This window comes from Gallus gallus, chromosome 4 (genome assembly GCF_016699485.2).
Source record: "Gallus gallus isolate bGalGal1 chromosome 4, bGalGal1.mat.broiler.GRCg7b, whole genome shotgun sequence".
Lineage (NCBI taxonomy): Eukaryota > Metazoa > Chordata > Aves > Galliformes > Phasianidae > Gallus > Gallus gallus.
Window position 1 is genome coordinate 20,014,805 of NC_052535.1, and position 22,771 is coordinate 20,037,575.

Genomic DNA, 22,771 nt, shown 5'->3' on the forward strand with positions numbered 1-22,771 from the left:
TCTGAAGGCTTCAGATACCACAAACTTTGCAGGAAAGCTACCAGTCTACATTACCTCACCACGGGGCCAAAAGTACAATACCTGGCCAAGTGTTATTGAGTTACAGCCACTGTATACATGTATTTCCTTGCATGAAGGAGGACATTTTCCATCCTTCTACAAGGAGAAAGCAAACTTGTAGGCAACAAGGATTTCCTTGAGTACTGCACTCGTGCTCAGACCTAACTTGGCAAATCGCTGTGGCTGTTGTGAGCAAAGAGCAGAGCTGTTTCTAGAATGCTGTATCTCTCTGAAAGCAAAAATATGAAAACACAAAATATGTATCTTCTGCTGTCTGTGTGGCCAGCCTGATTCATTACTGCTGTCATTTTTTATTTGTTTTGCGCAGCTACTATTCTGTGTAGGCTTAGAGATAAAAGTTACCAGCAGTAGAGAGACATGGCAACACAAGAAGTCACGGAGCATGTACTTACGTTGTATGATATGCAAGGGGTCAAGAAAGCACACCTGGTCAACCAACCAGTTCCTGCCTTCGGGGGATGGCTGGTAAAACTTCAGCCATAGGGATACAGTTTATGGTTTCCTGTAGAGATCCTACATGAGTCATCTTTATACAGAAAAAAAAAAAAAAAAGTTGCAATAATGAGCAGAACTGAGAATGGAGAAAGTGTTAGAATACAACAAATAAAGCCTCATTGTGTACAGCCAGTTCTCCTCCTTTAAAGTGGAAAATCCATGGTTAACTCAGTTAACTGGAATCAAATGTAGAGAAAGGAAAGGAGAAGAACTCATTACATTCAGTAATCTCACTTTTATTTGCTTTCTTTCTACTAATGGTGAAGCAAAAGGGCTGCTATCTAACTCTGTGTATAATTGATTACCAGGACATAAACTGAAATGAAAAATAATGTTCTCCATAATTGCTATTCAAAAGCTTAAGCCTGAAAAACACCATAAAAAAAATGTTTGCAGGTTTATCAGTCTTTTTCATCATTCTTTCCTTTTTAGCACTTGTTCAGCTTGTGCTATGAATGCTGATTTTAGACATCAGAAATATCTATCTTACCCACCCTTAAGTTAGCTGGAAACCCCAACAGCGTGCTCACATATTATTGATAAACTACTGTCTAGTATCTCTCATAATCACTTCTTCTAGTTCAGTCTTTAAGATCTGGCAGTGACTTCCTCTAATCCTACTTTGTTTTTATTATTAGCTGTTCCTGACAAACTCTAAGAACACTTCATAATCTCATATGCATGTGTTGAATATGTATGATACAGCTCATTTCTGGCTTCTCTGATTTTTCCATAGCAGAATACAACTGTTCCAATTAGGAAAAAAAAAATCAAAATACAATCTTCTATATTTATTGCTATGTTTACCACTTCTCAGAGTTATAATAAGGGTGATACTAGAAACTCTATATCTCTATGAGTTTATATACATGGTTGTATTGTGTAGTGGCTTGGTACTATACAGGAAACTAGAACTTTGGCTACATAACACTTAGATCTTGATTTCTACATAAAAACCCCACAGCCACAACTTCAACAGCTACTTGAAATCACTGATCAAAATTCAAACATGTGACACAAATAAAGCAGCAGAAAAAGCTACAGGCATGCTTGGCAGAAGAGAAGATAAGGCAATCTGGACTCTGACCTCCTTAAAGTAGCGTTTCTTAAGAGATGCTGAACTTTGGCTCAAGAAGGTGTGCTGCTCCTCTGATTTGTCCTGTTACACAGAACACTGGTCACTTTCAGCACCGACAAGAGCTCATCGCATGGTCTCTACTACCGAAGAAGAGCTTCCAGGTGGGCAAAATATACAAAGAATGTGATGATGACGGTACTATAGTGGCCTTGAAATAGCATCCCTGCCCCCCCCTCCCCCCATCACTTTAGCCTATTGTTGCTCCTTTCCCCACCAAGTTTACCAGTTTATTGTGGAAGATATTTTTCTCTTGGGACCTACAAGCGACAGTCTTTCACAGGAAATTTTCCAACCCCGTGTCTTTACAAATCCAAAACAGCTGACATTTAAACAGTGGGGAACAGCCAACAGTGCAAATAGAGCTACAACTCTATCACAGCAGGGCTTCCTGTTTAAAACAAATGAAATGCTGACTTGTTAAAGGAAAACAGGTAACAGAGAGCAGGCTTCCACAGACATAGAAAAAGCTGAGGTACTCAATGAGTGATTTGCCTGTCTTCACTGGTGGCCAGGCTTCCCATATCTGCCAGAACCCTGAAACTCTAGGTGTGGGTGAGAGGAGTGGATTCCATTCCCCTGTAACAGTGGAACAAGTCCGAGACCTCCTCACGCAACTGGATATATATAACTCCATGGGGTTAGATGATATCCACCCTAGGGTTCTGAGAGAGATGGCTGATGTGGTTGCCAAGACACTCTCCATCATGTTTGAAAAATCGTGGCTGTCAGGTGAAAACTCCAGTGAATGGAAAAAGGGGAACATTACTCCCAATTTGAAGAAAGGTAGAAAGGATGACCTGGGAAACTACAGGCTAGTGAGCCTCACCTCTGTACCTGGGAAGATCATGGAGCAGATCCTCCTGGTTACCATGTGGAGGCCGGTGACAAGTGGTGTCTCTCAGGGGTCAGTCTTGGGACCGGTGCTCTTCAACATCTTTATCAATTACGTAGGTGCTGGCATTGCGTGTACCCTCAGCAAGTTTGCAGATGACACTAAGCTGAGCAGTGCAGTCGATACACTGGAGGGAAGGGAAGCCATCCAGAGGGACCTGGACAGGCTGGAGAAGTGGGTCCATGTGAACCTAATGAGATTCATCAGGGCCAAGTTCAAGGTGTTGCACTTGGGCCAGGGCAATTCCATGTGTTTATACAGACTGGGTAAAAAAACCCTTGAGAGCAGTCCTGTGGTGCTGGACTTGTGAGTCCTGGTGGATGAGAAGCTGGACATGAGACAGCAGTGTGCACTTGCAGCCCAGAAGGCCAACTGTGTTCTGGGCTGCCTTAAAAAAGGGGTGGCCAGCAGGGAGAGGGAGATGATTGACCCTCTCCACTCAGCTTTTGTGAGGCCCCACCTGGAGTACTGTGTCCAGGCCTAGGGCCCTCAGCATGAGAAGGATACTGAGCTCTTGGAATGGCTCCAGAGGAGGGCCACTAAGATGATCAGAGGCTGGAGCACCTCTCCTATGAAGAAAGGTTGAGGGAACCGGGCTTGTTTAGCTTGGAGAAAGCTCTGGGGAGGCCTCATTGTGGCCTTCCACTACTTGAAGGGAGCATATGAGCAGGAGGAGGAACGGCTATTTATATGGGTTGATAGTGAGAGGACAAGGGGGAATAGTTTTAAACTGAGGCGGGAGGTTTAGGTTAGATATTAGGAGGAAGTTTTTCACTCAGAGGGTGGTGACGCACTGGAACAGGTTGCCCAAGGAGGTTGTGGGTGCTTCATCCCTGGAGGCATTCGAGGCCCGGCTGGATGTGGCTCTGGGCAGCCTGGTCTAGTGATTGGCAACCCTTCACATAGCAAGAGGGTTGAAACTACATGAGCATTCTGGTCCTTTTCAGCCCAGGCCATGCTATGATTCTATGATTCTGTGATTCTAAAACAGCAAAGGTTAGAGCACTGATGCCTTCTTTTGTTCTTATGTTGATAATTTCAGGTTAGATACTTCATTCATGTTTCTCTATTGAAGTTTTGCCTTTCTTGTATCTGAGTTCTTTAGGGAAAAATCAGATCAAAGAGGCAAATTAGCAGGACTGGTTTTTCTGTTTCTTTCTTTCCTTTTTTTTTTTTTTTTTTTTTTTGTTTCCCCAACACAGACAGGCTGAATTGCACTTCTGATCTCTGCGTCAATGGACAAGTAATTCTTGGGTTTGTATTCCATATCTGAATTCTAGTGAGCTAAAGTGCTTACTGCTGGACTTTGGTGGATGAATACCAGCTTCTGCTCCCAGAAATACCTGAGAATTATAAGAAGGCAAATTTCTATGAAAAGTGATTCTGAATTCAGACTTCCAAATTCCTTATACTCTTTTGAAACTCTCTGCATAAGCAATTTACATGCATATTTAGCTCATGTAGCTTAACTCCTTAAATAGCATGGAAGAACCAGCAGCATCCAACTAAAGTTTCATGGGGCCTACCCCAAGGCCATGCCTGAAGGCAGCTAAGTACTGAGCTTTTATATTACCTCACTCCTTGCAGCGCTAAGCAAGTATATATATGCTCTCAGGAACAAACTGGAGTGCTCTGGGGATGGAAAGCTTGCAGACACTCCATTGTCCTTGGTGGAATTCTGGTCCATGCCACATGGATGCAGCAAGGCTGAGAGTGTATGCACAGCTCAGTCCAACAGCCCATCTCCTGAATGTCAACATTAATGAAGTCAGTGGGTAGCATACAGATCGAGTAGCTTGCCACACTTCTCTCCTTATGGTAGAGCTAATGCTCTGGGATATTTCTGACAAGTGGTTTTCAGCAGTGTTACTTGGAAAAAGTGAGTAGTGGTGTATTCACTGTTTTTTTTAGTGAAGATATATTTTTTTTCTGTAGCAACTGATGAAGCACACCACTGTAACCATCCTGCAAAGCATGGCTGGCAGACTGCAGGTGGTCAGCCTTTTAGCTTGCCTCATTTCCTGATGCACCTTGCTGATCACTCCTGGATGCTTCTCTCCTGACTATTACCAAGGTCAGGCTTTAGCTTTTGGAAATTGCTTGAGTGATTTGAGTCTGTGAGTAAGACAGCTTGCACTCTGCCTCCACTCCTTTCCTGGAAGCGCAATGCTCATTCTCATTTTCAGGCAATCCTCTTCAGCAAAATGGGTACAAAACAGGGAAACAGTTCATTCAAAATGCCATGAAATGGCTTGTGCAATTGCGCAGATAACATTTGGAATAGGGGTGTATGAGTTCACTTGTATAATATCCAAAACTCATGTACAGCTGCATTTAGAGAATAATCCTCTCAGAGACTGCTGTAGAACCTGCTGCAGATTTCAGTTTCTCTCTGGACATCATTTGGGAAGAGAATGCTGAAAGCCAACACAAACAGTTGTTTCAACATCCAACCTACAAGAGGGACAAAATCTATTCAGTGTGAATTGGCTATTAGTCTTCAAAATTCATTGGTTTTTCATTTTTTTGTTAACACATACAGATTGGGTTTTACAGCAGCTCCTTTTAAAAGTATGACTGTAGGTAGTGTTCCTACTATACTTAGATAATGTGGCTGAAGGACTGGTAAAAGGGAGATTTGACTATTAAAGCACAGATGTGCTCCCATTGCTTATACTCCTGGAAACACTTAATGCTGATCCTGCTAGATCTGAGCACTGTGGCACCTAGCAACTCTGAAGTATGCCAATCCTAATGTACTTTGGCAGATATTTTATTCAGATGAACAGCATACCATTTAAGGTCATGACTGGTTTGTAAATTCATGCTCTACTGAACTCTCTAAATTATACCAGATCAAAATATTGTTATTCTTTTACATGGACAGGATGTCAGACATGCCTGATGTAGTCTTACTATTTTGTTTTACTCTCACTTACTATGCTAGGTTTAATGAAAAATCATTAGTTACCTAAGACAGAGTCCTGACTGCCTTTTTTTTTTCTTCTTCTTCTTCTTCTTTTTTTTTTTTTTTTCTCTGAATGATGCTTAAGGGGAATGTTATAAGAAAATGGAAGGAAAGAAATCAGGCATTGGTAAAGGTATCAGAAGATGATTCTAACTAGAAATGAATGATGGGGAAGGAAGCAAAGTGTTTATCATGTAGAGATTTATATTATGTACTCCTTTGCTGGCACAAAGCATAGCTAAACACTCCTATTCAGTGTTTTCCAAAGCAGAGCACAAACACACACAACAGTAGGCACTGCAAGCTGCTGACCAGGTTCTCAGCTCCCACAAATTAGGTCAGTGTAGTTCCACTGCGCCTCATAACACTAAGCCCATTTATATCACACTGTGGCACCCGTTCAAATAGCTCTCCCTTTCACACATTCAATTTCAGGTAGAGTCTATAAAAAGAAATGCACTATGATAGATCTTTATTCATATGTCCTACTTTTCTGTCTTTGGAGCTTTGTTTGGATTGTTTGTAAAAGCAGCTTGCATCCTCGTATTTGAAATCCACCCTGAAATAGGAGAACAGAGGGGAAAGGGGCTCTGCAAGGTTGGGCAGCCATTCAAACCAGGGCATGTGGGGAAAAACTCCGGTGAGTAGCTGGGGGTTCTGTGTTGGAAACATCAAGTTTAGAAGGAATAGAGAGATGCCTCAGACCACAATTACAAGCATAGTAGTCTTCTTTCTTCTTCTTCTTCTTCTTCTTCTTAAAGAAACCTTGAAGGCATGTAATGTGGAAAGGAGAAGTAGAGGGCTTGGGATCAGAAGTTCGAGTTTGATTAAAAAATTCAGTCCTGTGCTATGGTAGGAGAGAGTTAGGGATTGGAACTATGATCAAGGCAGATAATAAAAAGTGTCTTTGCCCAGATCCATTAATGCCATATCTACTAGGTGTCTTTTTCACTCAGCTAAGTGCTAGAACTGACATACCTACGTTAATGGTGGTACCCTCCAATGTCCATACTTTGTGAGTGCTATGAGAACTGAAAGTCCAAGGACTTTCAGGTGTCTTAGCAGAAAGGTTTTCTTGTCACTGTGCTCTTGATTTTAGTAAAGAGTATCTTTTATTCTTAGGTTGTCCTGATAATCACAAAATTCGAAGAGATACTACAGAAAAATATTTTCACTTTATCAGATGCTTTAAACCTGATGCAGAGTCTTGTTTCTCCTCCTCACAAGATGAAACATTCACATTTAGCAGCCCAGTGGACGGCCTAAATAGCAACTGAAGCTCCTCATAGTGGCCAGCTGCCTTGGCCAGAATTTCAGCAATGCAATTGTTGGCTGGCAGCTGCTCTTATTCCCATAGAAATGGGGCTGAAATAGTTAAACTTTGGCAAAGACTTTTTTTGTTGTTCATTTTTCTTTTTTTATGAAAGAAAGAACAATGGCAACAATAAAGTGCTTAACAGGGGCTCTCTTTTGCTGAAAGTGGCAGAGTACAAGCAACCAGACACAGAATCATCAGATCCCGTGGCAACCGTGTAGTACAGGCTCAAGTGGAAAAGTGATATTGACATATTTCCTCAGACAGTGACTCAACAGCAGTAAAAGATCAGTGCAAGTTTATCAGATGAAAAAAAAAATAATAAAAAGCATGACAAAACACATGTAGGTGTAAGTTTCTCTTTTTTAAATTTAATGATATTCATTTGTCCTAGTGAGGAAGGAGCAGAATATATTGTTTTGGTTTCTTTTGTTATGCCATATACACACTTGATCAAAATATTTGCTCCTGAAATCACTATCTTCCTTTTGTAATAACCATCTTACGAGAGGCTACAATTTTCTTGTCTAGTGAATGCTTGCGCTCACACATCTTTTGAGCAGTGTGTTGCTCTCACTTATCCCTACTGAAATTATTCTGGGATTTTAACAGCTCAGAAGAACAGAAGCACACATACCCATACATACCCAATGGGTATGTATGCTTTAACATTCCTGTGAAAAGAAGACAATTTTACTTGGCATTTAAATATGCCAAAAAGGAGAGGAAAATAGCATCCTTCCCAGAAAGGGGTCCCTTCTGCCTTAGCATTGTTGGATGTCCTGGTTTCAGCTGGGACAGCGTTGATTTTTCCTTCAAAGTGTCTAGTAAGATTCTAGCTTTAGGAGAAAAACAATGTTGATAACACAGTGATGTTTAGTTGTTGCTGAGCACCACTGTATGAGCCAAGGACATTTCAGACTTTTGGCCTCTTGTACTGCTCTGCCAGCATAAGGAGCTGAGAAGGGACAGAATTAGGATGGCTGACCTAAACTGGCCAAAGGAATATTTCACACCATATGATATCATGCAGAAAAATAAACAAACAAACAGAAAGACCCCATGAAGAACAGTGGAGAGTTGGGCTGGTAGGCAGCTGCTGCTTGGGGACTGGCTGGGCATTGGTCAGTGGGTGGTGAGCAATTGCTTTTCCATTACTTGTTTTGTATAAAAGCTAATAATGTATAAAATAGATACAGTATCTTTTTTTCCTCTTCCTGTTCTTTCCTTGTTAATCTATGAGTTCTATTTTGCTGGCTTTTTTTCCAATTTTCTCCCCCACCCCACCAGGAGGGGAGGGGTGAGCGAATGACTGCATGGTGCTGAGCTCCCTGCTAGGTTAGACTACGGCAGTGAATTTTATGCACTACAATCACTGATCTTGCTTACAGAGGTTGCATATGAATTACAGTTCTCCAGACAGGTTCAGACTAGTGGTGCAAGTTTTCTTTCCACAAAGAGTTCATTTCCTGGCATCCATCAGCTCCAAAGGCTGACACCTGTTGGTCCTCTTATTGAGACATTACGCTATCAGGTGGACATTCTTTAAAAGCCAGCCTCCAGATTGATTTATTAACAAAATGGGAAGATATACACCCCAAAAGTTACTGTAAAAATAAAAGTTCTATTCTGGAAGCTACTTTCTGTATTGTGATATAATTTCACAACATATGCACAATTTTTTGATCGTCTTTGGTGATAATGTAGAACCTTATTATATGAAGACACTTATTCTTGTGGTCTCCAAGCCTCAGCAGCTTTAATGTACTCCTAATGCAGAAGATGAGTGATCTGAGAAAGCAACTGACAGGAGTAATAAAATAGCTAAGAAAAAACAAAAACTCTTGTCTGTTCTCATGAGAAACATCTATTTCCAATAGGATTTTCACATTATTAAGCATCTGGGTGACATTCCTTGATGGTTTTCATTAATAATGAACATTTGAGGATTTTACTTTGAGAGTAACTGCCTACAAGAGCACTTACTTTCCCTTCATCATTTTCTCTCTTGCAGAGGAAGGAAGCAATTTCACGTTCCAAAAAATAAAATAAAAAAAATGGTGAATTCTGCCCCTTCTTAAAATTTGGTCTACAGAAATCTGTAATTTCATTTGAAATTGCTAAGAGAGTTAAAAATGAGATTCATTTATTTATTTTTAGGAGAAGATGAACAAAGACTCTTCACTTTAGTCTTTACTTCTTGATGTCCCATACCCCCCATTTTTTTTCCTGTTTCCCTTGTATCTGACTCAGAAGCTGGAATTTTCTCAGTATTGATCATGGTCTCAAAGTAACTTATTTATATGCATAAGCTGAGACTCAAACTGGCTTACAAGGCAAACTCTTACTTCATGAATCGGCTCATCTATGCAGGAGATTGCAGCTTGTGTATAAAAGGTCACACCAAAAATTACCTACAGCATGAACGAGTTCATCTTCTTAGAGCATCAGAATGGTGGTGCAAGGCTGGATCAAAGGTCTGTTTAACCCCAAAGGGGTTGAGTGAGTAGTATAAAAGGAGGAGACAGTGACAGCGCAAGCATATACTGATATCCTCCCCATTCTGTTTCATTCCCTGGAGAACTACACCTATTGGACCTCCAGAACCAGAATATCTCTGTATTAAATAAATGTGTGAATGTGACAAAATCAATATATTTCAATTTCAGAAAGCTGTCCAAGGAAACCTGTCTTGCTTTTCAAACACATTCAAATGGCTGGCAAATGTTTTCAAGGCTTAACTACGTGTTGAAGGAAAGATACAGGCTCTTTTGTCAAGAGAGTCATCCCACCTTTCTTGTGGTACCCAGAAACTGTATTTAGTCTGTAGGTTATCATTGTATTAATATTACATAACATTATAATGACTTTATGAATAGCACATATTCAATCACATTCCCTCAGCCCCTCTCTGTGTCATATTTTGCATATCTGTATTTACAGCTAATGATTATAAGATTCATTAGGAACAGGAATCACATAAGCAACAGTATAGCAACTCAAATATAAAAGTTTTACAGGTAGATGTGCAAATTTTGTACAGTTTACATAAACTATAGCAAGTCACATTTAAACCAGAGACAGAACTGTCTCCATCAGTAAGTGATGATTTGGGTGAAGATAAAACAGCTATTAGAAAATCAATAGTTATTATCCAAGAAAAGTCTGTTCTTATCCCTTTTCACATGAAGTTACATAGTAATACATTCAGATTTTACTGCTTGCTTTTTTTGTCAGCAAATCATTTCTTATAAAAGCAATCAGCAGGCCAGCTATCAGTGAAAGGCAGGCATCAAGCATTTCATTATTTGAGACGTGAGAGTGTAACAGGAAGAAACTGCTGCTTCCAAATCTCCCCTCTGTTGCCTGTGGTTATTACTGATGCCATGAAAATGCCACTTTTAAAAGGTGTTGGACTGGCATCAATAGAAGCAGAACTTGCCTTCTGCACCCCGGGACCAGGAGAGGCAGTGGCAATATGACACTTGCCAATCAGCCTGTTGCTGCATACTACCAATTAAATGACATTTTTTGTTACCTAGTTTGCTCTGTGTCCTTTATTAGGCTGTCTGTGTGCAGAAGTGCTGGCTTAGGATGTGTGCATACTTGCCCAAATGCAGAAAGTCTACCTCTTGTGATAGGATGGCAGGTTTGAAGCAAGTGGTTAAGTGGTTGAAGTGTTAGGAGGTTTATTCACTTGGATGTCTGATTTTCTGAATTATGGATGATTCTTGATGTACATTCCAACCCAAGCCATTCTGTGATTCTATGATTCTATGGATGTCTGATCATTCCAAACTTTTTTTTTTCTGTGTGTGTGTGTGTGTGTAGCTAAAGGCCTGTTTTCAAAGTTCCTGCCTGTCCCAAATGGCTGCCAGTTGTTCTAAAACATTTTGGACTACCACACCACATAAAAAAAATATTCTAGTGCTTGAGGTAGGCAGGCAGATGCATCCATAGCTTACAGAAGACTTCAAACCATGACTGCTAGGTGGCACTCTAAGGGCTGATCCCAGATATCTCTACAGTTCAGATAAATTCTTATTCTCAGTTGTGGAGTGACAAAACACTTTTTCCTCACTATTGAAGGTACTCTCCGTCTGCCCACAAAGTATTTCACATCTTCTTAGGGGTTTATTCACTCCTCACATGCACCACCCAGGCTAATACACCACTACGTTATCTGCTAGGCCCTGAAGGACTTGTTTAGGCAACAAGCCATCTGCATTGCATGAGACTGACAGCAAAAATAACACCAACCTAGCTCAGCCCTAACTCAAACCACATTATGAAACTTGAAGGCAGAAAATAATTGACATAGTTTCCGAAATCTGAAGAATACTTAGCCATGGCTAATTTCCCTAGGCATTCTAGGAATACCTTGTTCTTGTTTAAGACACATACAGGTCAGTCTAGTGTTGCCAGTAACTAACATTTAATAAGAAAACTAATGCTTTCACAGCTCAGTCATCAGTTTTTCTAAAGCTGGTTGTCTATTTCTAGAAATCTGTTTTTTAATATAAACATACTAACGTGGAGCACAGGGTAGAGTATGAGCAAGTAACCTCTGCGCTTGTATTGCACCAGGTGTGTCTGTCACTCCCTCCTGAAAGTAGCACTTCTTTGCTAATTTGTTAAGGACTGAGTTGACACTTAACAGTTTATGATGATTAAAGAGCAGAGTACAGCCAAACTGTTTCAAGAGGACACTGAAAGCATTTTTCACTTTGTGACCCAGTCCTCTCCCTCCTACTTTTCAGTTCAGCATGTAAGGGGACAAGCGTACATTAGAGATTTTTCTCTTCCAATGGACTTCAAAATTACTTGGCATAAAATTGAAAAGTAAGTTTCTGAAGCTGCAGTTTCGAAATGGCATAAGCAGAAGAAAAATGAACTCGAAGTAAACAACAGAGTAGGGCTGCCCGTGGACTGGCCTCGGCATGTTCTAATCCTTGAAGTGACCAGTCAGCAGAAGTAACCAAAGCCAAACGAGCAAACATTTCTTAAAGTGAGTCATTAAACTGTACTGTCACATCCTATGATGAAGATCTCTTTTAATCTGTTTTAATTATCCAGTTGTTCAGTAATTATATACATTCAATTCAACATGAAACTGAGACTTTTCTTTCATTTTTAAAGTTTTTTTGTGGGGAGTAAATAATTAATTATCTGACTACACGTAAGTAAAAAAAAATGAAGACCTTGAGCAAGTTAGACGATGAAAAAAATCAGAGCTGGAATGAATCCCATTTAAATTTCACTTGAAACTCTTTATTCACTGTGTCTAAACAGCCAATTTCCTCAAAAGGCACTAGTACACAAATTCAGTACACAAATCTGCCAAAGAGTGACATCGGCAGAGCATTGTATTCAGAATGAAGCATGAAGTCCAGTGCAGTTGAAGCAGAAATTAGATATGCTCTCTGCAAAGCTTGACAAAAGCTAGAAATGAGTGAAAAATAAATGCATCCAGCTTATGTTAAAAAAAAAATTCCTTGCTGCTAAGGTAAATGTCTCTGCCTGTCACATTCTGGTACCATTTCTCCAAAGTAGTAAGCAACAACATGCTCCTGTTCAGAAGAATCTTCAGAAGAACAGCCTATCTGTTGGGCATGTACACAGGAGCACACTGCAGTCCGTATTCTGCAGAGCAGGGGGAGATAAACAGGCAAACAAAGAGGCTCACAATGACACAATAGCACTGGCCAAAGAGCACTTCTAAGGGAACTGAAAATTGTTTCTTTACGAAGGCTTCTGAAAACTTAATAATTTCTCAAGAACAAACAGCAAAGCTTTTGAAAATGACTTATTTAAATTTACATTTAGCTTTTCATAGAATTTTGTTTTTTCATTGTTCTGATAACTCGTAATGGCAGTCTTAACATTATTTCAACACAACATAAACTACCGAAAAACTTGCAAATACTGGAATATAAAACAACTTGTAAGAATGCCTGTCCCTTCCTTGAAAAGTAAGCATTTGGAGTCTATCAGTTTTCCTTCGAGACTCAGATGAGGATAAAGCAAATGGATGAGGAGAGTTAGCTACAGAAGAACTGCATTTATGAAATACACACAGAACTAGGTCAAATTGCATAAAGACCAAATGCCTTGCAAAGTAAAGCCCAAAAGTAAAGAATATGTGGGAAGGAATTCATTACCTATCAAGTGTGGAAGAAGATAAATGTGAAAACAATTAAAAGTCTTCAAGATAACAGCATTATCAACATTAAGAATGTGTATTTTAAAAGATTAGTATAATTGGCAATGATTTCATATTGTGTAAGTTTAAAGTGTAAGGAACTGAAGGAGGCTAGCAATAGTAAATAACTGTTGTCATAAGAAAAACTGCTTACTACCTGCACATGTTGACTTGTTGAATATGTTGCATCATAACATTTTCAGTGAAAAAATGAGATTTTGATTAAACGAAAATCTCTATAGACTGCTTTCCATTAAAAATAAATAAATCACTCTTTTCACTGAAAAGCAGTCTCAAGCTTTCAGTATTTAAAATTAAATTTGTAGAGGCTCTTCAGAAAAAAAGAGCAAAATAAAGCCAGCATTTACTGATGGCCCCGGATACCTTGGAAAGGAGTTTGGAAATAAATTCATGATGAAATAGCAAGGGCAGGAACCAAGAGAAATGAAAGCAGCTTTGGAAAGGACAGCTCTGGAAACAAAGACAAATGAGTGTTTTAACAAAATGTTTATGCTGAACTGATCCAAATAGCATTGTGAGGCTTGTGAATCATGGAAAGCGAGAAGATATGATAGCAAGTGTTAGCAGACACACTGGTAGCAATTTTTATAGCTGTGGCAAACTATTAAGCCCTGTAGTGCTACGAAGCTGTTGTAAAACAGAATGGGCAATTAATGCAGGGAACCATACGCACAAGAGCTTGCTGTTTCCTTACATCTGTTTGCCATAAATAGTTATGTCTCTCTGCTCTGTGTACTCAAAGATCTAAGCTGTAAAGCCAGTGGTGAGAGACAGGGACTTTTGGTTAATTTACTTGAGCAGACTAAACACAGAAAGAACATTTTAATTTAGCTAGGTTCAAGTGCCAGCCCATGTCACAAATGAGAATTAATTTGAGCTCTCTTTCTCACTCCCATGTCTGTCAGCATCAGAAAATCACTAATTGGCAAAATAAACCAGGCTGGCTAGCTGCTCTTGGTGGGACAGCAGAGCTGGTGTGTTTCAGTAAAGTTTTGACTTCTTTAACAAAGAGAAAATAGGTAAAAAAAAAAAAAAAAAAAAAAAAAAAAAAAAAGAAATTAGCTTTAAAAAAGAAAAACCCTAAATCGCTCCACCATAATAGCAGGAAGGAGAATGCAAACACTACATACTGTTGATAGGGAGAGACAATGGAAACACTATTATTAATAAGGACAGTAAATGTTGCTTATTTACATCAGGCTAAAGGTAAGATTACATCAGGTAAAAAGTATTCCTGTGGCTCCTTCCTGCAAGTTATTAGTGAACACAAACACAGAGGGACTAATTCTTAGTCCATGTACTCACTGCTATATTCACGGTCCTCTTTTGTGGTCCCAGTTCTGTACTTCCCTGCAGACCTTCTCCCAGTACAGCCACAGGCCAGCAGCAGGAAAGACTGCGGTGTTCAGTTCACCTGACCTGCAGGGAAGTTCAGTCCTTAAGGAAGGCACTCATACAGCAAACAAGGCTGATGTGTGTCGGTGTGCCGGCAGGCTGCTGCACACCTGTCAGGGGTATTTATCTCCTTTATCAACCTTAAGTGAGACTGTTACAGCCTTGAGCTGCACAGCAGACGTGCAGACAAATAAGTATGGTACAGGAGTCTACTGGCATGGATCCCATTGTTTAGGCTATGGCACATGGAGTGATGCTGGGAGAGGATGAACTGCTGCCAAGTCTGTGTTGGATCACACAAAAGTCTAACCTCAGACACACATCAGTCCTGTAGTTGCAGCAGGCCCCTTACCTTGTCTTTATGAAGTGTTTTTCTAACATCCCCACTCCTGAGAAGCAAAAGGAAGAAGACCCTGCTGCTGAATTGCCTCAGATCAGAGAGATCAGGCAGAGGAGAGTGGGCTCCTATCATGCTGTGAGTAGTGCATCCATCACAGACCAACACAGCCCAGGTTCTGCACAAAAACAACATAATGACTTTGTTCTCCTTCCCCTCCTCTCTGCCGGCTACACTTAGAAGTCAGAGAGAGTAATCAATGAAGGAAGAGTGGCTCCAATTACTGCTTATTTTCTGGCTTGTTCCAAAATAACTCACACTGAGACAAATGGCCAAGCTGTAGCTTACCCACAGTCTTTAAAAAAAACAACATCTTTTCTGATATTTAAACTACATTTAAACTGCAGTCCAAGGGCAATTTGGTGCTGGCAGCTGTCTGCCTGTCTTTTAATTCCATGGTGTGATTTTTAAGAATGGCACTGCATTGTTATTTTACATCTCATGACACAGAGGTAATGAGTTAATTTTACGTAATCCAGAGAGCTCCAAGAGAGGCGAATGAGATCACAGTATAGCAGAAAGCAAAGCAAAAGGACGTGTGTGCTTTAGGCTCTTTAAGACCAAGGTGAGAAAAAGCAGAGCACTGACACTACAATCTGCAGTTAGGCCCCAGCAGGGGCTGATGTGGGCTGGCACACAAATAAAACCTTGTGCCATATCATACTGAAGTACAAGTTTCTGAGAGGGAAGAACATGAAGCAGTTAACCCACAACCCAGGTAACACAGTAGAGACTGTTACTATTGACCACATTTTTGTTTCTCCTTTTGTAACTGATGATAGGACCCTTACCGTCGGGCCTGACACACCTAGGCATTTTTGCTCCTTCGTGCATTGCTTCCCCAGCCCGTGGCTCATTACCTTGAGGGCTCCAACCTTTGCACCCTTTTCTGGGGTGCTCAATCCCCTTCCAGGTCCCCAGACTGCAAGGAATCACAGGTAATATTCTTGTTGTCCAGGAAGATCACAATGTTTTCAGCGTATACCCTTCAATAGTGACTTCTAGAAACAGGAAATATTGTAAAATATTCAACAGCCTCTATTACTGTGGCATCAGTCTGAGCTATAGCAATGTAAAGATGTAATGTCAAGTAAATTTATTTTACAGAGAAGGATGAGTAACACCAAGTCTTCTGACTGTGCATTTACATTAAAATTCAAACTGGTAGCCTTTTTATTTTCTGCTAACTTTGAGCTAACATGCAAATAATTAAATTTGAACTGTGCTATGTTATTGAAAAATGCAATTGCATAGTTTATGTACCAGTAGTTTCAAAGCTAATTTTGATTTTCTCCTAGGGTGAACATTTGTACCCAAAGAACTGATCTATGTGGCAATAATTAATCTGAGTACTTTAAATGATGAGAAATTAGAGGAAAGAATTTGTCTTTGGCAAACCCATACATTTAAAACGGCGGCAACAATCTGAGGAGAAACAAACTAACTAAATAAGAATGCAAGATAACACACTATAATACAATATAATACAATATAATTAGAACTGAAGCTAATAAACCAAATTAAATGAGAGGGAGGGTTTGAAAACTGAAGGCTTTACTCTAATGCTGAGATGAGATGTGTGGTCGGGATGAGCAGAAGGAAGGAGAGCCAGATCCTGTGACTTTGCCAGGGATTTTATCTCCTCTCTGAACACAAAGTCCCCTGGGGTATGTAGTTCTTCTTCTCTTCTGGGACAGGTACCCAGAACTGGAGCATTAACTCTTTAACTCCCAGTGCACTACATGATATTACAATGTGGAACACCGATAACCAGAAACCATGACATCCATTAGTGCCATCACAGGATTTGGCAGATGCACTTTTGATCAGAAAGCAGCAGGAAGACAGCATGAGGTATCCATGACTGAACATACTTACTTGAATGCTTTGGACATTGACAGTGGAGTACAGTGAAATGAGCAAATTACTCCAAAAAATAACTATTGGTGACATACATTGTCCTCCCTGCTCAGAACCAAACAGAGGAGCCGTATGTCATATCAACTTGTATCTTAGATCTCTGGGACATCCAGTGACCATATGAGTACAATGGAATAAGTGTTTTCTCTGCTTGTTTTATTCTTGAACCCCCAAAAAGTATTCATAAAAAGGCTTCTACACTGAATAAACAACGAAGCTAAAATGTTACTGAGTAAGAGAAGTCAGGGTGTCAAGAGTCTCCAAAAAAAAAAAAAAGAAAAAGAATAAATAAAAATAAAAATAAAAATTACAAGGCTCATCTCAGTGCAAAAGATATCTTACAGTTATGTGAGTATGTGTGTTGTCAGCCATAGTTTCTGAGCACATTTGTCAGGTATTATGCCAGTAATCAAATTTGCACTTTGTGTTTTTTTGGCTCCCTGGGGTACATGGATTTGCTGACTGCCCAGTTTTGTTTGTGGGCTCTGTTTATAAGACTCAGAAAAACTTTTCTTTAACATTTAACATCTTAACTTTAACATTTAAGTATACAAGAAATTCAGGTATAGCACTGAGCACAATAATAATTATAATAAAAACACCAACCCTTCAGTCTCTACTGGTGGTAAGACTGTAAATGGTAGAAATGAGCAGACGAGACAGTACATCGTGTACCATGATGCTTCCAGAGTGCATACATACATAAAAATCTCTCTCTCTCTCTCACCATAACAAACATATGAATAATTCAAACACCCTCTCCTATTAGGTACTCTAAGGAATATCTCTTCTGTTGTTCCAGGAAAAGCAGTGGAGGTAGAACTGCGAAGCTGTGTGTGAGAAACAGATGGAGTTTTGTTTATAAAGATAAATTTTATTTTAAAATCTTTGGGGAGAATCACAATTTTCTTCCAGATTTAGTTCATAATTATTTTATTCTATCATTTAAATACAGGTGCAAGATAAAACAGGCTAGTTTGAATAGGTTTATCATATTAATTTCATCGAATTCACCACACTCCCTACAGTCTCTTCATTACTTTAATTGATTTAATTCAACTGATAAAAGTTGTTAGTTTTTTATTAATTTTCAGGTCTATACTTCTTAAGCTGGACACTGCTTTGTTTATCAGTGATGGAAGTGGAACAGTGAAGCTACGTTCGTGTTAAAATGCAGCAAGAACTCTCAGGAGTAGCTACAACTTGAGTGAGTAGAAAGTAACCATTAACAAATCTTTTTTCTTTTTTTAAATAAATACTAATTGTCTAAATGAACAGCTAAAATAAGCATTAGCACAGTTTGTGTTACCAGTCTGAATGGACATGTGGGAGAAGTAGTGGATACATCCATAGTTTGCACTGGAGTAGGAACCCTTTTCCTCCTCCTGACCCCAAATCAGACACAGAGCTTCAGCATCTCACTTAACCTTATGCCAGCGGAGTGATCCCATCAACCCCTCATTACAGGCGCTAGGATGGGGGGAGAGTAAAAACCTTCTGGACAAATAAACACAGGGATGGATGCACATCCTCAATGCACACCCACTACTTGTCTTGCAGTGTTCACTACTTAAGTATATTACTTTTTCCCTGGCAAAAAATGCAAACAGCCAGTCTGTCTATAATAATTCAAATAAATGTATAAGAAGGGAAAAAGCTGAAGCTCTATAAAACTTTCAAAGCAACTCCTATCTCCGTAGTTACATATCAACCTGGTTCAATTAGCATAATTTCACACAACTAGGTAAATGGTTTGCTAGAAAAGTCAGCTCCCTTGTAAACTTCTAAGGTGCCAAGATGCTCACAGCAGTGAATATGAGCTAAATGAGGTAGCAAGAGAGACTTTAACTCATCGTAAGTGCTGATCCCAAATCAGAACTCTGGGTCTGAAAACTCCTGGAAGCTTTGGTATGAAGACTTGAAGCCTGGCCCTGACCTATAAAGCACTGTCTTCTTGGGAATCTGCACACCCTTTCTTTCTTCTCTTCCACTAGAGCTGAAACAGCTCAGGTGTACCACTACTGGTAAAAAAATAATATTTTTGTCCATAACCAGAGAGAGAGTTGTTTCCTTGGAATCCCAAGAACTGGGCTAAACAGGGAAGGAGGAAAGCTAACCACCATGCTCAGGGTACTACCTCATTAAAAAAAGCAGATAGCAGATAAGAAGAGCATTAGATGATCTGAATAATTTTCTTCTAAGTCCTTCATAGGGTTTGAGGCTGGATATATATATAGCATTGAGCTAAGTTAAACAGATTGAAGTTTTTCCATTGACAACTGTGGAAGGGAAGATAATGGGAGCTGGGTTTGTATATTTAAGGTCAGAATTACACTGATGACTGAATCAGAGAGCATGTTTCCAACACAGGCTCAACAGGAACAGTTTCAACATAGAACAAGTCGTGGGGTCTGATCTCTTAGATAGCTCAAAATATGGGTAGATCTTCCTGAGATTTTATCACAAGTATTCGGCATGTTTTTATTTTTTTCCCTAAAACCCCCAGATCTTGCCATTACGCAGTATGCCAGAAACTCTGCTTTCCTTTGAAAATTAACAATCATTTAATCTTTTTGTGTAGAGCTTAAAAAAATGACTCCAGTAGGAATACACAAATGAACCTCCTCAAGAAGTCTCTTGACCTTTGAGTCAGGCTTGGAATTTTCTGTGATTTTGGAATGTGCGGTTCTAGCGCCATGAAAATGCAAAAGCTGCAAGGCGGGCTGGTGGGGAAGGGCACACATACAATGCAAATGGCAATGGGACTTTGATCTACCTGTAGTTTCTGCCACCAAAACCAAAAAGCTTGAGACAATGTAAAAGAGACTGCTACTGAAACACTCAAGAAGATTCACAAATAGTGATCACAGCAGTACTCCAAGTATAAAGAAATACATAACATATTGGGACAGCTATGAAATCCATCCTTTCACTTCATATTTGCAACTCGTGGCTTGGAATCTGCTATGGAGTGCATGACATAAAGTACCAGTTAAGTAAGTATTTGTAATAGAAGCGATCGTCTGATAAGTATAACACTGTACCTTAAAACTAAGAGGAGACTTTCAAAATCTCCCCCCCCCCCCCCCCCCCCCAAAAAAAAAAAAAAGTTAGGAAATTATTTTTCTGAAAGAGTGGTCAGGCACTGGAATGCGCTGCCCAGGGAAATGGTGGAGTCACCAACCCTGGAGTTGTTCAAGGAACATTTAGACGTTGTGTTGAGGGACATGGTTTAGAGAGAACTATTGTTAATAGGTGGATGGTTGAACTGGATGATCTTGTAGGTCTTTCCCAACTTTGGTGACTCTATGATCCTCTTGTGATATTTATGATGTGTATACTTATACACAAGCCATCACCTTTTCTTTCCACTGATTAGGTTACCATGCAAACATCTTTTCAAAGCTGATTTGACACAGCTGAGCTAAACTACACTTTAATAGCAGTCTTCACCTATGTCTTGCTTTGCTAGATAGGCTTTTTAGATCCAAAGTTAAACTTTCACTCAGCAGTTGTGAAATATTTTATAACTGAGGTATTTTCCATTGCCAGTTTTTCAAAATATAGTCTTTGTGGCAAGATGCATAGTCTGGTTGTTTACAGGACACATTTTTTTTCTAAAACTCAGTGGAACAAAAATATTTTACCTTCAGAAAAATAACATCCAATATATTTTTCATTTCAGAATGAGTTCAGAAAGGACAACTGGTTGAGTAAGACCCGTCTCTTTAGATTCAATACATGGCTTCCAAACTAAAATGTGTTCAATTTTCTATTATCTGAATTCTTCTGTGGTCACAGATGCTCTATCTCTTTTCATTTTACTTATTGACAAGAGACAATCATGTATTTAGACGAGTCACATTATTGCCTTGCTTTTGTCACCAAAAATATGCCCATCCAGAATGATTCTTTACGAATCTTGCCAAAAACTGTTTCATGAAAGTGGAATTAATATAGAAACTTTTTCTGACCCATCAATTCTGAATTATTTCTGATGCAGAAGATGAAGTATGACTAGTTTTGTGCTTACTATAAATATGTCTCATTAAACTGTATGCATAAATGCAGACTTAGGTGCTGGCTCAGCATGCTTCACATCAGAAAGAGCTGAGGGATGGACAATACTTATTGGGGAAATATTGTAAATGCATATTAGGGACACGTGCAGTAGCCATACACTCAAAGCCCTTGGATCTAAAGCTGAAGAGTAGATCTTTTTTAATTGTATGCCAGTAGTGAGGGAATTATATCTTCTCTTTCTCTATTACTCAGAAGGCATGCAAGTGAACAATGTGATGGGTGTCGAGTTAGGAAAGCATTAAGTGAGAGTTCAGGGTAGCTTTTGATGCCACGGTGTTAGCGTACCATTTTCCTGTAGTCTCCTGTAGTATCTATTAATTTCCACTTCAACTTAGCAATGTGGAAATGAAGTCAAATTAAAATCTCACTGCTAATTTTCCCTGTAGTAATGAATGTGATCTAGATAAATAGATTAACTCACATTAAAATTTGCTGAGAAGCACAGCAGTGCTGAAGGAGCAAAATATATCCCTTCTGGAAGTGCTCTTGGCAGTACCAAATAGCTTCTTATTTAGTGACCTTAATAAAGAGGACAGGAACAGCTGGATCCTGAAATGCAGACACAAAGAAATTTTCCAAAAATGTTACCAGAGTGAGATATGAAAGATTCAGGGAAAGCACAGGTTTTGGATTCCTGCTGCCTTCCAAATGCAGGAACATTCTACGATCTATAATAGCATTTTGAAAATGTGGGTGAATAAAAGCTCCCAAACCCAACACTGTATACATATCTGTATTCAAGCATTAACACGAGAACAGCAAAATACAATGAAAACTCAAAGTTTAGTAAAAATAATAATACAGAAGTTGATTAAAGGAAAGTGCCACTGCAGTATTTTATGGATTGTCTGCCAATTGTTTCAAAAATGCTAAGACATCCTTTGAATTTTACAAGGCTAACAAACTGTGAAATCTGTGTGCTGAAAAAGGCTTTAGCCCAGAAAGAAATGAAAACCAAGCCCTGCTATGGCTGGGAAAGGACTGCTCTGTTGGCTCTGATCCCTCTGAAATGGGCAGGTAAACCATGTTGGAAGCCAGCTGCTGGCAGGAAGGGGAGCTGACAACACAGGACCTTTAAACTGACACAGTAAGTCAAATACTGGGTACTAGAGGTAGATTTTCCCTTCTGCAGGCTGCCCACTGAAGAAATAATGTATCGTATACAGTATATATGAAAAACAGGTTTAAGAACATCACTTACTAGTTTAAGGCAAAACTGAACACTAATGAGAACTCTTCACAAATTGTACGAAGTATCAAAGGAAATGTCTATGCTCTATTCACTCCTTTCACTGTCTCTCAGCAGTTATCAAACAGATGCTATTCTTGGAAGAAGGTTAAAAAAAAGTTATAGAGAATAATTCTAATATCCCAAATGGGTTTTGTAAATTGCTGAGGTTAATTACTTTTAAGTCTAAAACTTTAAAGTGCAAGTTGTAGGAATAACATTGAAGGCTTAACATTTTCTGCACAGAATATGTAAATTCCTCCAACACTATTTCTCTATTTTATGGATTTTACTGCACAAATATGAGATGATTCATAAGATATATTCTTACATCTTGAATATTGAAATAAGAATACATTAGTGATTGGATTAAATCCAGGTCAATGTCAAAACTATCTTATGACAACAGCTGCTTTACTGAAAGAATCTGAAGTAATGATTCAGTCTGAAGTCTTTCAAAATTCAGAATAAGGTTTGTGTGTACACATGCTGTGGTATAGTGGAAGGAATACTGATGAAGAGAAAGGCCCTAAGCACTGCAGACCTTATTAGTGCTAGAAAACATAATTTTACAAAAATGAAATCATAGCATTCAGTTGCTAATGGTCTCTGAAAAGAAAACTCAGCAAAGAAATG

The 22,771-nt window shown here is 39.3% G+C and overlaps 1 long non-coding RNA gene across 1 annotated transcript in view; it reads right to left on the reverse strand.

Moving 5' to 3' along the window:
• The window catches only part of LOC124418370, a 34,760-nt gene extending 17,709 nt beyond the window's left edge, over positions 1-17,051 (reverse strand). The window contains exon 1 of the long non-coding RNA XR_006939267.1: positions 14,418-17,051. This is a non-coding gene — a long non-coding RNA (uncharacterized LOC124418370). The remainder of the gene's footprint in view (positions 1-14,417) is intronic.
• Between the last annotated feature and the right edge of the window lie 5,720 nt (positions 17,052-22,771).